The 14,377-nt window shown below is 33.9% G+C and overlaps 1 non-coding gene across 1 annotated transcript; it reads right to left on the bottom strand.

Annotated features, from left to right (window-relative positions):
* Positions 1 to 9,681: 9,681 nt before the first annotated feature.
* LOC141559309 (U12 minor spliceosomal RNA) lies at positions 9,682 to 9,834 on the bottom strand. The gene has a single exon (XR_012487361.1). It is a non-coding gene; the product is annotated as a U12 minor spliceosomal RNA (small nuclear RNA).
* Between the last annotated feature and the right edge of the window lie 4,543 nt (positions 9,835 to 14,377).

Raw genomic sequence — 14,377 nt, 5'->3', positions numbered from 1 at the left:
AAATAAATTCACTCAGATAAGCTCTTTAATATACAGATTCTCAGTATGATCTGCTCCCCTACCAAGTAAATAGTAAATATGCATAAGCAAATACACATTCTTTGCTGCAGATAAGAAATGCTGATAAATACTTTAGGGACTAAAATATTTACATATTGCTGTTAACACTGCTGTATGCCAAATCCAAGAATGGAAGAATTTCATTACTTCTGGTTGCAACAGCTGAAAGACCAAGTCATTCAAAGTGAGAAGCCAAGGGAAGGTTGCCAAATCTAAAATTTTATCATGAAGAACAGAGGATTGCATGTAAGGTAACCAGAAACACAAATATTGACAGCACTGAACAAGAACAAGAACAGAACCCAACAGGCTAGAAAAAAAAAAGTCTTGTTTCTGACTTGTTCAGCAAAGAGGTTGACATTCCCATGTATTAAGTTCCAACTTTCAGAATTGTTTAAAAAAAAAAAAACACCCAGAATTGCAAGGACAAAAAAAAATTTCAGAATTAGACTAGCTCAAAGATCCTGATCTGATAAATATGTTCTCCTCCCTCAGGGTAGGACTTTTTCAGTGCAAAACTTCTTTTGTAGGTCTTCACAGAAGAAAAACTAATCATTTGGACCCTTGGACAAAGTAGCATGAAACAGGCCCTCAAATCAACTTTTTAAAACAAATTCAATTGAGAGATAGAAACCCCAGAAAACAGTCTTTTATGAAAAAAATAGGGAACCTAGGACCTTGACACAGAGGTAGATATATATTTATAGGAGGTGCTCAGAGGAGCAGTGGGAAGAAGCAACTCAATTGGGTTGTGGCCACTAGTAAAGGAAAATTGGCTCCTGGTAATTTCTTATGTTAATAAAATGTTTTTGCTAACTAGATGTTACTCATTTATTTAATAGACATTGGATACATTCTAAAGTAAAAAAAAATTAAAAATCATACAGCCTTAAATTTTTACAGACTCATTGCATAATATACCATAATTAACTCCTACTGTTCCCAGATCTGTCTCTTTTGCTCTTGTCAGGCTGATCATTTTCATTGGCTACTATATTCACCCTACCCTTTCTTCCATTGTGCTTTTCCCAACATCTAAAATGTGTCCCCCTCGCCTCTGCTTTTTCAGTTCTATAATCCCACTCCAAGAATCTACCATTCAATTTAGTGTTAATTTATACACTCCATTTTTTTCTGTCCCGTGTATTTGTGTAAGTTTTACCTCTCTCACACAAAAAAAATTAATTGATAAAAGGGCAGGAGCTGGGCACTGTGCCTTGTAGCCTTTGAATTACATAATATGTTCCAACTGAACCTTACCACTCACATTTAGACCCCACATGTATAATTTTCCTACCTGCTATATGGAGAAAAGTAAAAAAAAAAAAAAAAGAGAGTTCACCAAATCAGGGAGAGATGGCCAGAAGTAACCAGAGAAAAAAAATATTGGTAAATTCTCAGATCGTAACCCCTTTATATGTGGTGTGATGGCTGAAATTCTCTATAACTCTATTAGATTATGAATGACCATCTGGCTATTAAAAGTTAAAAATAATAGAAAAAATATAATAGATGATATTAGAAAGGGTAAAGCAGAATGATTTAAGAGGAAGAGGGACATAATGACCAAAATTGCATTGAGAAGAATAGGCCAGAAAGGTAATTGAGCTTCTCCTCTTGCTCTTTAGATTCCTAAAGACCTGATCTTTGTAAAAAATTTTATAATAAAATAAAGGGATTTTTGCATCCAAAATCTGAAATGGAAAATTTGTCAAGTATACAGTTATAATAGTGGAATATAAACAATGAAAAAGTGAAAGCCCTAGCATATGTAATTTCTGGAGTCTTGCAACTTAATTTCTCAGCAGGCTAAATGCCTTTGATGGGAATTAGGAAATAAAATCAAATGAAAACAGTTTAAACATTCCAGAAAAAGATACTTTCATACTTTTAACTATTCTACCTAACTTTCTTCCAGTTAGTAATTCCCGTGTATTAAGAATCATTTACCAACATGAAAATCTATTATACACTTTAATGTAAAAAAATTTAACAATCAAAAGTCTGACAAAGAAATTATGCCTAATAGTAATATGTGTCCCATTTCACATTCACACACAAGCCACTCCTTTCTACTTAGAGGCAGAAAGTATATTTCCTCCACTTTTCTCTAGAACCAAGATTGGTCATTGCAATTAATTTTACTCAATAGCATTTAATGTTGTTGTAACTATTTATATTTTTAAAAAAGGAAAAAATCCATGTCTTTCTTTTTGAGTTGTATCCTTTTCCTTTCTTCCTCTTCCCCCCCCTCTAATATGCTTTTCTCCTATGGCAAACATTAATATTTACATTCAGACTCTATTTGCCATTATTTCAGAATGAGACTCTCCTTCATTATTGGGAGAGTGAATAGGTGAATATTATCAGAGTCTGAAGGTTAGCTTGATACAGAACATAGAATTAGAACTCAACCTATGTATTGTAATTAATTTCCTACATACTATATAGTTTTAATTGAGAGTCACTGAGAAAATTCCTAAGCTATTACAACCTAGCTATAAGGAAACTTCTGTCTCATGCTTTCAAGCTTTTTAGAGTACAAAAAGTGCATTCTAGACCCAAAATCTGAAAAATGGGTATTTAGAAAGGGAACAATTGTAGATTAAGTGGATGGATTATGATGGTGTTTTTTTTTCAATTAGTGGAACAAAAAGTCTTTCAAAATTGGTCTTTAAAAGCAATGACATCTCCCAAAGCTTTAAAAAATGGCATAGTATTTAACAGCACAAGATTACTTTGTCAACAGTTCTCAGAATAAGTTAAGGAGAGGGTTATAGAGACTTGTATAAGAATGTAGAGACTTAACTATATCAGAAAAGATGGGAAGGCTGCAGAGAAGACCCCCATAGGATTTACTTCTTTTCTAAGGATCTCTGTATTGTGATAAAACAGTAATACAGCCACCACTGCATTTTTCTCTTCTTCTAGTTATCTCCCTCTATCCTCTCCATTCAAAAAACCTCATGTCAAGTAAATCCAATAAGCTTCTCAGACATGATTTCTTCTTGGAGAGAATGCTTGTATGTCTATATCCTTTTTAATTATTAAATTAATTATTAAATATTATATTTTCAAGAATTTGAATGGATTTAAATGTTTTCATTGAACTATATCTTCCCCCAAACCCAAATCTCTATATTTTAAAGTCTTTCATATATAAATGAATATAATTTTTGTCTTCTACTCTCAGAGGAAAATAAGGAGCAGGCTAAATTAAATAAGTTGGAATGCCTCACTTGATTATTTGTGAAATACAAAGAAGGACATTAGGAAGAAACAAATAAGCTGCTCTACACACACATCACACACACACACACACACACACACACACACACACACACACACACACACACCACATCACATCCATTTTATTGAATGAGATTGAGTTCACCATAATACTCTATCATTTATTTGCACAGTTTCTAAGAATTTTTATGTAAAAAGGAAATACTTGCATGGGGTAGGGTAGATAAAACAGCACCTAATGCCATAGTACCTAAAATTCCACTTTTAGTTTTTCATTCTTTTGAGTATTGCATTATTCTTTTCATGCAGTCCTTTTAAAAATCCTAATACCTTTGAAGGGGTCATATATTGAGTCACTAATCCCTTTTCTCCAAATAGACCATGATCATCTTACTTACCTGAAGGAGGTGAGTAGTCAAGATATCTCTTACAAGGTAACTTTTTCTGAAATGAATAGCTTAAGAAAAGGAAAAATATTTTCATACCCTATTCATTTTGCAATCTCAAAAGTTAAACTACTGACTGAGAAACATACTGAGAAAAGCTTATAGACTGAGAGCCAGAAAGTTCCCTTAGAGAACATCTAGTCAACTTCCACATTTTATAAGTGAATACAACAAAACAGAGAAATACCTAAGGTCACATATGTGGTAAATGGCAATATTACCATTCCAATACCAAAGTCATAGGTCTTTACATTTCACCATGCTGCCTCTGATCCAAAGAAATAACTGAGAAAAAGTTTGATAGAGTTTTAAAAATTCATAGCATTTTAGTCAGAAGTAACTTTAGAGGTCATTGGTTCTAACTCTCATTTTACAGATGAGGAAACAAAGATTCAGAGAGGTTAAAAACTCTACTGGGGCCACAGAACTAGTAAGCAATCCAGGCACTATGTATCCCTGCAAAGGTAAGTTTGTGTCCTTTACAGGAAATGCTAAGAAGCACAAGAAGTGGCCAGAAGCTGTACATAACTCTTATAGAGCATCAGGTGTGGTTAATATCAACCAGAAAGATGCTGGTAGGTTCACCACATTGACTGGCCTAAATTGTTTTTGAACTCTTTGTACAAGCCTGAGTGAACATTTCATTTCTCGGACCATGTGTTCCTACATGTCCCTACCTCCCAACACCATCACACTGCCGGACTGTTTGTTTAGTCTCCAGACACACCACTCAGCTCTAGCCCATGTTTGTTTGATACTGTATGATGACTGCTCGGATAATTGGTTTTTATTCCAAATATACCACTTTTTTGTTTCTAGTCATTTGTTAGATGGAAATGTTACCAGTGAAGATTATGTTTTTTCCAGTCCAAGTCCAGACCATTCATACAGTAATCCATGTCATGGAAGTCTCTTAGTCAATCCTACTAACTGGGATTAGGGGAAGCCAGAAAGCTAGGACTAGAAATCTTAGTCTGGTCTTGCTTTTAGTGTGTTATCCTGCATCCTTAAATAATCTGGGCCATACTCTTCACGTGGAATTTAGTGATGTTAAGCTACTTGGAAGGCATCCACACCAGTCACAAAGCACTAATACTTTAATGAATTTTTCCTAGTACCAATAAGGCTACTTTCCTCAGTGGTACAGATTATAATCTGCCTACGCCTTCTCATTTTATGTAACTTTTAGCCATTTTCACCTATAAATTGATCGAGAAGGAGTTTAGCTAACATGTTGAGGAATTTCTTTTATATTTTAGACCACTATGTGAAACATACTGGTAAGGGGGTATCCTTCACTTTCAGTCTCTGAGGGGCTCACTTACTTTTCGAATCATATGTTTGATTATTTGTTATATTAGTGCTACCACTTACAATTCTTAATTGGTAATAGACTGCATCCTACTCACACTCACCAAAAATCTCTTTATCTCCCTTCAAATGACTCACAACTTTCATTTTTTAGGGACTGTTGTATATGACTTACCATCACACAACACTGGGAAAACTATTGATGTTAAAAACATGGACTTTTCAGGGGAAATATTTGTATTCTTAAAGGTACTGCATAATTTCCCAAAGGGAATATGTACTGTTCTACTCCTTCTATTCCATTCTTTCACATGTCCAAGAGGCAACTAAGTAGCAAGGAAAAAAGAGGGTTGAACTTGGAGTCAAGATAACATGAATTCAAATCCTTCTTCAAATACTTACTAGCTGTATGATCCAAGTCACTTCAATCTCTCAGCTTCCATTTCCTCATATATGAAATGGTCATCATAATAGTATCTTTCAGGACTCCTGTTAGGTTCAAATGAGAAATATTAAAAACTATTTTTCATTTTTAAAAGTTTTATGTAACTGTTTGCTATATGCATTTGTGTATAGCTAATAATTCCATGCACACATATATCTAATAGTTACATAGCTAACAGTTACATTTACAAATGTGTATATATATGTGTGTGTGAGTGTGTATGAATGATCCCAATGTGTTGTATCAGAAAGAATAGTCACCAACAATGAAAATAACTATATATACACCAACTACATATTTGTTCATATGATGTCTGTACAAAACAGATTTTTCTGCAAGATATTAATCTCTACACTTACACCTATATATTGTTATGATATATTTGGTTTTGACACAACAGGCATTTTATTAAATTAACACCAAAATGAATCACTTTTTACAGTATATTCCCTGAAAATAGTCAGTCAACAAACATATTTTAAGTATCTATTATATGCCAGGCTCTGTGCTAAGCCCTAGGCATATAAAGAAAGGCAAAAATAGTCCCTGCCCTTATGTTCCACAGTCTGAAGCACAGACACCATAAAAACAACTATGTACAAAGAATCCATGTACAGAACAACCTGGAAGTAATCAACAGAGGGAAGGTACCCGAATTAAGCAGGATTGTGAAAGGCTTCCTATAGAAAATGGCATTTAGTTTAGTTTAGTTATTGAATAAAAACAGAGAAGACAACGAATAGAGCACATTCCATACACAAGAATCATAAGATGAAGTGCCTTGTTCAAGGAACATCTAGGATATCAGTGTCACTAAACAGAAGAGAACATGTGGATGCAGCAGGGCAGAAAGAAAGTATAAATGCAAAAACATTGGAAATATATGGTGGTAAATAGGTTGTATGGTTAGAGAGTTTTACATTTTATTCTCAAAGAGAATTCTCACTAGAATTTATTGAGAAGGGAAGATGACACGGCCACACATAACCGTCAGGAAAATATCTTTGACAGCTAAGTAGAAGATGGACTAGGGAATAAGAAGAGACTTGAAAAAGATAAACCAATAGTTACTTTAATTGTAAAAAAAATTGTAAATTTTTTTTTAATTTCAATATGGTACTAATGCTAACTATTAAAATTTATCACAGTTGCATTTTCTCCCCATTTATATAGTTTGAGTTCTTACGTCATATTTCTCTTTTGGGTCTGCTTTCTTCACTCTGCTTCTCTGAATTCTTCACACTTGACATTCTTTATGGATTATTTATATTCCATTAAATTCCTATATTATAATTTGTTAAGCTATTCCCTAATGACTGGATGCACATTTTTCTGCTTTTTATTTTACAAGCAAAACTATTATAAATATTTTTATAAGTATGGTTCTTGCTTGCTATCAATAATATAATTTGGTAGATTCTAATATAGCAGTAGACTAATGTAGTAGTTGACTCTAGGTTGAATAGTATGAACAATTTGATAACTTTCTTCAAATAATTCCTTTTGGTTTTCTAGAACAGAACTCACAGATCTGCTAACACTGAATTGCTTACCTTCCTACAGATCTTGCAACGTTTTCCCACATTTTAGTTTCTTTCATAATTTGATAGGTAGAAATGACATCATTGTTTTAGTTCACGCCTCTGATTGTAAGTGAATATGAAAAGGTTTTCAAGTGGTTATTAATAAATTATATTTCTTCTTCTGAAAACAGTTCACATCTTTTGATCACTCATTTGAAAATGGTTTTTTACATATTTGTGACAGTTTCCTAGAGCTTATAAATGTCATTATTTAATGCAAAGCTTTTTTTTTCTCCTGAGTTCATCTCTTTTCTGGCCTTCACTATGTCAGTTCCAATTGTACAAAAATATTTTAATTTTATGTAACTGCAATTGTCTACTTTGTTTTAATGATCTCTTTTATGTTGTGACTGATTTTTCTCCTATCTATAAGAGAAAACTATAAAAGTAATAGTATTTCATTTTCCCATTACTTTGTTAGGATATGGAGTTTTATGTTTGATTGTTTATCTACTTCAAATGTATTATGACATAAGAAATGATTGAATTCTAGGCTGCTATGAACATTTCTTTCAAAGTCTTCCTTAGTCTATTCTGCCAATCTACTTTGTTATCCAGGATGTGATAAACATTTTTATATTCACTGCTTTATAGTATATTATACATGTGATTATAGCTATTTCTGCTTCTTCTTATATTTTTTCATTATTTTCCTGGAAATTCTTGACCTTTTCTTTCTTTTTTTCTTTCTTTTATTTCTTTATTTTATTTTTTTCTGAGGCAATTGGGGTTAAATAACTTGTCCAGGATCACACAGTTAGGAAGTGTTAAGTATCTGAGACCAGATTTGAACTCAGGTCCTCCTTACTTCAGGGCTGGTGCTCTATCCACTGTACCACCTAGCTTCCCCAACCTTTCATTTCATAATTGAGTCTACATTATTTTTGTTGGTATCAGTTTTTATACTTTCTTTTTTTCTGAGGTCCTATTTTTTTGGATTTAGCTAAGAAATAATATATTTTTAAAGGCCTTCTTTTTTAATTCTATATCTATGTATTAATTGTTTTTTTTTTCTTTTGGACACAGAACACTTGCATTTTCCTTTTAAACTATTCTCCCCATATCCTTCAATTTAATGGTGAACTCTTCCAATTCATATCTTAGAGTCTGAGAATTAGAATGGATGTCAGAGGACATCTAATCCAACGCATACATGAAAGGAATCCCAACAGATAGTCATGTCACCTCTGTTTAAAAACATTAAGAAAGAAAAATCCAGCATTTTGTAAGGTTATTAATTCTACTCACAGACAGGTAATTTTTAGGAACTATTTTACATCTCATGAAATTTTCCTCTTTGTAACTTTAATCCACTGATTGATCCTCTACCTTTTGGGATAAAACAGGACAAGTCTAATGTCTGATAACTTCTCATCGTGCATTTGAAGCAGGCATCATGTTCCTCTTCAAGGACATCCTCAATTTTTATGCTGTCATATGACATAGACTCAAGACCCTTCATTATTTTGGTTGACCTCCTCTGAATACTCTCCAGCTTATAAATGTCATTCTTAAATTGGGGCATCCAGAACTGAACATAATGCTATAGCATGTAAATGGAACTACCCTCACAGGAGTCTCCATTCCAGGAAATTCTACCTTAATGTAGTCCAAATTCACATTAGCATTTTTGGCCACCACATCATACTACTAACTCACTAAAACCACAAGTTCTTTTTTTCAAAACCATGACTTTCTCACCATGCTTCTCCCACCTGAGTCATAAATTGAAATTATCTGTGCTGGGATGTAATACTTCAAATTGATCTCTATTAAATCTTATTAGATTTAATCCAATACTCTGGCCTCTTAAATTTGATCTTTGGGGATCCTGCCTCTATTATGCAGTGAATTAGCTATTGATCTTTGCTTTGTTTCATCTTCAAATTTGATGAGAGTTTTTAAGAAATATTGGAAAGAAAAAAGGATCAAGGAAAGGATGAGACTTTTGTCTGAGGTAAATTGGATAATGATAACTGACATCAAAGGGGATTCATATTTGCCCAATTCTGGTTTTGCATCAGTTTTCCCTGACAATAGATAATGATCTTTGCTCTGGAAATGACAGAACAAAAAACTAACAGTAAGCTAATACCAAAGAAAAGCAAAGAAATATAGAATATGTGGTTGTTCTTGATGACTTCATGCTTGACCCAGATGAAATACATCTGTAATTTGTTAAGGAACTAGTAGGCTGAACCACTAGCAGTGATATTTGAAAGATTATTTTTAAAAAAGAAGTTTCACAAGATTGGGAAGAGTGAAGCAAATTTTATTTTAAAAGGAAAGAGAATACAACCTGCAAACTATAAACCAATGAATTTGGATTCAATTGCTAGGACATTTCTAAGATAGTTGTGGCCCATAACAAGAGAGTTTCCAGAGAATAATGAGAATTAAAGGATTTGTTCCTGGCCATACAGCTAGTACATTTGACACAAGACTTAACCCAGGTCTAAGATCAACTCTTTATTTACTACATCATGAAGCCTCTCTATTAAGAGAAAGAAAAGTAGCCCCTACTCACACACTCCAAAAAAGCCCAATATTTCCAAATATTTATAAAACTCTTTTTTAAGGAAGAGGGAGTGCAGTTCACTACACCTAAGCATCCTGCCAAAGTAGCCAGGTCACCTTAGAGACAATCTGTACCCAACTCAAAAATTCTTCTCACATGTGTAGTGAAGATTCAGGAAAGTTACTCAAATCATTATTTTCCTTACTCATAAATTTAATGCATTGTTTGTTCAACTTTTAGCTTTGAAAAAGAGAAAGGCAATAGAACTAATTTCCAGGACAGGGATTGGTTCATTTTGCTCACCTAAAGTCAGATGAAAAAACTTTTCATTATTAAGTGGTTCTCTGATCTAAGCAGTCATTTTCAAATGGACCAGTTACTGAATTTAAATCCTAAGTCTATGTGTCTCAATAACAACTACATATGAATTCTTATTAGTGAAAATCCACTTTAAATAAGATATTCTAAAGTTTTTGGAGGCCTGGAAAGTACAAATCAGTCAGCAAAGCATCCTGATAATCAGGTACAAAAGGTCAAGAAGAACTTTGGTCTTATACCTGGGATACTGATCCAAAATGGCAGTGATTAATTCTAGGTTCTGCACTGCTCTACCTCCTACTGCAGCATTGCCACTAGGGGACTGAGAGCAGAACTATTGGACCATAGTGCCATAGTAGCATAAGCAAGCATGGAATAAGCAAAAGCTACAAAAAGTAATACATGGCAAGTCAATCTAGGGGTTATCTAAAGATGGGTATTTAAAATAAGTTGCTAGTGTTGTTTAGACTTGCCCATGTCATTTTGTGGTACTATGCAATGAGAGCACAAGTATGAAAAAGTGGAAAGGAATCTTGGATGGTGGTAAAATAGCACAGTCAGAGCAGTCCTTGAAGACCTTCCTTCCAAGTTCACAGAGACACTCCACAGCATCCCTAGCGAGCTTGTCCAGCCACTACCTACATCATGGCTGTGTTCCCTGAGCATTATGATTACAGAGATGCCATCCATCTTATCTTCTTGGGTCCTAGGAGGCAAACAAATAAAAGAATTTGTACAGAGAAACCAGGAAAATTAATCAATGACTAAACTATCTGCTGCTGGTCTGAAACTTGCTACTAAGTCTTGCCTTCCTATTTCAGGCATGTTTGCTACAGAGAAAATAATCACTGACAAACACCTAAATCTTTTTAAATTGGCACATTAGAATCAAACAGTACATATTAAAATTAATCAGCCCAATGTGACAAAGGTAAACATCTTTCCAGTTTTTCTATATCTGCTACAGAACTTGACAATATAAATATACATATATGTGTATGTGTTTAACATACAAACCAAAATGATTCTGCTTTACCAGAGGAATGCTTTCATAATCAACACAACACTGTAAACAGTCATTTGACAGCCCATGCGTTTTCCTTCTTTAAATATTAAAGAATCCTGGCTAAACCAGAAAGAGCTGGTAAAGCAGGCCTGGTTAACACAAGTATTTTGTGTGTGATCCAGTCATTGTGTGATCCAGGAAGCTTCTGTTGTCGTCAGGGAGCAAAGTGATGCATCATCCCATGTTCTGATTGCTGCTGAGAAAGCTGGCAACACCAAGTTCAGCAGTAAAGGGGTGTTTGGGGAGCCACTAAAACCTCTACAAGTCTATCACAATTCTTTCTTTTTTTTCAAAGTTACAGGAAAGAAACTCTCTTTTTGGGCAAGAAAAACATTTAATAGAGTATCATCTACCAGACTGACAAGACACATAATAAAAAAACTAATAGAAATCGCCAGTCTGGCTCCAAGAATAGATAGCTGGGATGGTGGCCAGGCCATAGAAGGATTTTTCTTTTTCCCATTGTCCTTTTCTTTCTTTTTTTTCTTTCTTTATTTTTCTTCCTTTTTTGCTGAGGCAATTGGGGTTACGTGACTTGCCCAGGATCACACAGCTAGGAAGTGTTAAGTGTCTAAGGTCAAATTTGAACTCAGGTCCTCCTGACTTCAGGGCTGGTATTCTATCCACTATGCCACCTAACTGCTCCCTTTTTCCCATTGCCAATTTAAAAAGTGCCTGAAATTCTCATTATTAGCTATTACTGGGATAGTTCAGTTAAGTCTTTTGTTAAGTTTCCTTATTTTTAAAAACAACTAGAAATAATGGGCTATTTTCCCCACAAGTTGGGATGAAAGATATCTGAAAAGAAAGAATCAAAGATATATAAGAAAATGAATGGAGCTGGCTGCCTAAGATTGAATATTTACGGAGTTTGCTACCTGTTCATCTCAGTTTTGCCATTGAGATGCAAATTACAAGTGGTAGTGCAGATTAATAGGATAAGTGTTAGAGTTCAATAAGAGTTGTGAATCTGGTTTAGATACAGCTGTTCTACTTAATACCTGTGTTATTTTAGGCAAGATATCTTTTCTTTCTTGGCGCTCAGTTTCCTCATCTGCCAAAATACAGATGTTAGAATATGTGATCTCCAAGTTCACTTCTTAGCTCTATTTATAATTCCAGCATTCCTAGAGAGCAAATAGGAACTTTGTCAGAATTGCAGCTGGAAACATGAACTTTGAATATGAAGAGAAATTCTGTTTTCTGAGGGCTATTGCAAAGAGCAACAGAAGGAAGACAAGCTTAAGAACCATCTTAAGCAAGACCTCATTATAACAGGTCATAAAACTACTATATCAGAACTGACTCCATATGATAGTAATGAGACAAAGCCAAACCCAAAAATGAGACAAAATCAGTAAGCAGGATGACTGATGAAAGAGCAGAGTGAACAGAGACAGAAAAATATTATATATATAACAACATTGGGAAATGAACAACTCTTGGATTTAAGAACTCTAATCAGTGTAATACCAACTATGATTGCAAAGGACCAATGTAAAGCATACATTATTATTACCTGACAAAGTGATACTATAAATAAATGGAACAAGACACATTTATGACCAATGTGGGAATTAGCTTTCCTTGATTATACATATTTGTTACAGGTTTTTGTTTTTATTTTTCTTTTTTTATGTAAGTGAGAAAGCAGATGGGAGAGAGAAAAAATAAGTGCTTGGTTAAATTGAGACTCTGGGTGGTAGAAGATATAAAATACTATGATATATGCTATCTATAAGAATGGACAAAATAGGTTTACATGTGTGTAGTAATTATTATGACCATTTGAAAGAAGAAGGGATAGACTTAAAAAGGTTTGCCTAGAATCACACGGCTAACAAATGTGAGAATTGGAACTCAATATTATATGATGTTAGCAAGAATCTTCAAGAATGCATCCAGGAGTGTGCTTATGAATGTTTAAATCAGTTCTCAAAAAAATGTAGGAATAACACATTTTAAAGTTTAAACAAGTTTTCTCTTTAGCTTTCTTAAATCTAAATAATCAACAAGATAAACTCAAGCCCTGGTTTGTAGCATTTGCTTATTTCTGATTAGATTCCAATACACACCTGAGTGAACCCAAAAATGTCAGACTTAGTGCTCCCAAGCATATTATTTCTTTCCTTGTGAAAAGAAATACCCTTCGTGCCCTACTTCTTGGTGTGGAGCTTTAAGTCAGTGCCTGCCACTTAGGCAAAAAACTTCTGGCCCAGAAACATTTGTCTGTTATCATAGAAGCTTTCCCCACCTATAAAATTCTGCAGAGGGAGAAAAAAAATTGACAGGTTTTCAGGACAACGATGTTTTATAAGATCTTTCCTGCTTTTTAAGTTTCCTCCTTTAAAATGCCTTCTTTTTTGACCTGTATCTATTGTGTATATACTAATATCTATATTGTTGGTTCAATTAATAAAAGGTACACTCTAAGAACGAGTGCCATTTTTGTCTTTGTATATCCAGTGCCTGTTATAATATCTAACAAAAAGGCCTTTAATAAATGCTCATTGATTGATTGCTATATTTAACAGTATCCTGGTAAATATTTAACACCCAACTCACTAGGAAAAAAGGGAGGAATATGCTCTTAGATTTTATCCACATTATTTTCTCCATCACCTTCTCAATTTTGAGTAACAAAAAATAAATGAATAAAGCCCCTATTTGATACTTTGGCCAATTTCTGAGTTGTAAATGTTCACATGCATCTCTGAATGTACTTTTGGGGTAAGATATCCAGAAATGAGAGAGTCTCAAAGAGCTTACTTTTTAGTTATTCATGTGGGCACAAATATTAATGAGAAAAAGACTATAGAAAGCATGACTAAAGAATAAGAAGTCTTTAACAACAACAAGAAAACCATAAAATTCCACAATACTCCTGCTAATTTGTGGAATGGGCTTCAGAAGAGATAGAAAGATTTTTGAAGTGAATAGGTAATCAAGAAGATAGTATCTCAAAAAAGTTAGGCATGGATTTAGTAATTTGACATTCTAAATATAGAAATAATAGAATAGGCAGGCATGGAATACACCTACAAAGCACAGGTAAAAAATACATTTGCCTGGAGTCTTAAAAAATTAATCAGTAAAACTTTAAAGAGAAAAAGAAAGGCATATAGAAAAGTGCCTAGATATAACTAAGGTAAATACTTGACATAGCAATAGGAAGGTGTGACATTTTCCTGGAGCACATAACCAAGGCAAGTAGGAGAATCTTTAAGTGCTTTTTAAACTAAATGAGAATGTTTTTTGGGGGTAGACAGAAATTAATATGGCCAATGTTCTTCAAGTTTCCTAGATTAGGATCATGAGCCAGGGAGAATATAAGAAACCCACCCAAAAGTATAACCGAGTTAATAGTGTCAAGAATCCTGA

Source organism: Sminthopsis crassicaudata, chromosome 2 (assembly GCF_048593235.1).
Source record: "Sminthopsis crassicaudata isolate SCR6 chromosome 2, ASM4859323v1, whole genome shotgun sequence".
Lineage (NCBI taxonomy): Eukaryota > Metazoa > Chordata > Mammalia > Dasyuromorphia > Dasyuridae > Sminthopsis > Sminthopsis crassicaudata.
This window is presented reverse-complemented; position numbering and strand designations above follow the sequence as displayed.